This window comes from Saccoglossus kowalevskii, chromosome 6 (genome assembly GCF_978046115.1).
Source record: "Saccoglossus kowalevskii chromosome 6, keSacKowa6.1, whole genome shotgun sequence".
Taxonomy (NCBI): domain Eukaryota; kingdom Metazoa; phylum Hemichordata; class Enteropneusta; family Harrimaniidae; genus Saccoglossus; species Saccoglossus kowalevskii.
The window spans coordinates 24,323,393-24,326,134 of record NC_140646.1 but is presented as its reverse complement, the minus strand read 5'-3'; positions in this window follow the sequence as shown (position 1 = coordinate 24,326,134).

Below are 2,742 nucleotides of genomic sequence, written 5' to 3'. Positions count from 1 at the left end.
TGACAAACATATGTAAAATTAACAAATACACAAAGAGGTGTAATATTAGGTTTTATTTTAGGCTTAGAAATATTTTCTTTCACTCAGCCCATGCATGTAACTGCCATTTAGCTTTACGGTCCTTCAGCATCGGGGGAAAACAACAATAATTATACAAAACACATTGCAAAAACTCAACAATCAGGAAAGAAACCCCAGACAACCATGTCGTACTTGTGTTGAAATACATTTTGTATTTCACGTCAGAATATTGTTTAAAATAAAATATTCAGTCCAAGCCAAATCGAGGTCAAAGGGTCAGGTTGCGTGCATATAATTATATATAGTTAAAACAAAAAGTATTTGAACTTTTGTCAGCTGTTCAACATCTATAAAAACCAGAAAGACAATTATAAGACAATGTGAACCTCGGAAATTATTCTGTTAGTCCGAATTTTAAATGCGCGCGAGCGAGCAGGTGGGCGGTGATATTTCGGGGTTTGCTCGGTCGAAAAAAAAACGGAAATTGTCCGGTTGAATTCAACAAGCGGTCGCAAAAGCGAGAGAAAAAGGTGATTGGAAAGCGGAAGCGGGTGGGAGGTTGTGCGAAAGGAGTACTGTAACTTTGCACAACTTTCTTTTAAATCGTTTTATTTTCCAAGTCAATATTCTATTTTACTAATACATTTTTTTCTAACGCAATGGCGAAGAAAAGAAAGAAAGCGTTGACAAACGAGGCAAAGAAAAATCTGCCACTCAGTGTCGCACTCTGACACAGCATTTTTTTTCAAACATCGGCCATTTTGTTTCACCATGAAAACCGTTTTATTGGATGTCTTATCTGAGACACTTGAAGGATTAGCTTGTTTGTAAACTGTTAGCGTGTACAGTGGGACAGTAATGTTTGGCAGAGGATTATCTCTCGTTGTTCGTTTGCATAACAATGGAAAACCCGAACGTTCCTGGAGTACGGACTCAAATGCCAGCAGTTTTCTTCATTTTTCACGCTCGAGCTTGAAATTATTCATTATCTGACACTCTTTATGAGTTCTATGATATCAGTGGTTAATATGTTTGGCCATTTTTAGTGTATATTTATAATAATGCAGCAAATCTACAGTGTTTTATTAACCAAAACTGTTTTTCGCGTTTTTCTCGAGTTGAAGTTTTGATCGAGAACGACTCATTGGGACCGCCGCCAAATCAAGTGCGTTCGAACTAGGACATTCAAACTCGCAGTTATCGTTCAAAAGATAATGATGGTGCGAAATATGTCTGGGTTTTTAAAGAAAATGCTTTGTCACAGAATAATAGTCTGTTAAAGGTGCCAAGTATGAAATAATTTGGGGACAAAAAAACAAACCTGCATAGAAATCGGAATAATAGGTCTTTTGATTATCGGAGACGCATTTCAATGGACTTGATTACGGACAATGCATAACTTAAATTTCACCAGGAAATTCCGCAGTGTGCTCTCGCAATCGCGTACTTAGTCATTTTTACAAGGTTCGCCATTTTTGATGTCACGTGATAATTATGTAAACAATGTCTGTCCAGTTTGTGCGAACTTGCACCTCTACACTTAGTCTTTTGATATATATAACCTAAATTACTGTTCTGAACGAGACAACAGACAGAGAATGTTTTATTTAAAAACGTCACAAAACCTTCTCGCTACCTTAAAATCTGACCAGTAAGCCGTCCACGAACAAATGAGAATTTCAATTATATAATGTTATAATCAAAAATTATTCGACCAAAATTCGATATTGTTTCAAGAATGTTATTTTACTGGTGAATTTATATAATTACGATTAAGAAGGTGCTATTATTGTATCAAAGTAATCATTTCATGGACCAGTAAAATTCTCCAATATCCTATTATTTTTGGTACTGCAATAATTAAAATCACTATATATTCCCACAAAACAGAAACTGAGTTGTATGGACATATATTACAAAATCAATATTCATTAGTGTAAGAACAATACACCTAAATGATAACAGAGGATAATGTACGCACGAACATTTCTAGTCCATAGTTTGATTAGATGCAAAATTTGATCTTTTAGATATTTTAAGGTAAATACAATTTGATTGATACACGAGGACCTCAGTGACTCAACTTTCAAATGGTACACAACGTACATACTACAATAAAAAAAAACATACAAATTTGCCTGCAAACTGAAAAAAAAAATCTTACAGCTTTACGTTTTCTATTCCAGCGTTTCAGCACATGGTTTCCAAAGATAGAACTCTGCAGTGGGTTTAAATAGTGAGGGTATTTCAGTACACATGTACACAAGTAATCTTCATCAAATTCCGTTGTTCGCATTACAATGTAAAAAACAAAAAGAATACCTATAATTATTTAAATTAAAATGGTGCCTTCAAAAACATAGTTGGGGTGAAATCGAACCGCTACTTCATAAAAATATGTTTATTCCTTGTCATAATATATAAATTGGCTGAAACCCCTAATGCTGTATACATTTAACGGGTGGTAGTCGTCGCGCCACGCATGTGCGACATTTGTGTTGATAAACATTCATTTTCGATTCCAATGCGCTTTTCTAATAAAATCACGAGTACGAGTTGTGCCCTGGGCGCCACTTGCACTAATTACGCCGGCCACTTTTTCGATACCTTCCAAAAATCATAAAAAAACACCTAATTTATGCATGGTAATCTCTCTCGCGCGCATGCGCGGCGCCCTTTAAGTCACTATAAATATAAAATGGATTGAAATAAATTATTTTT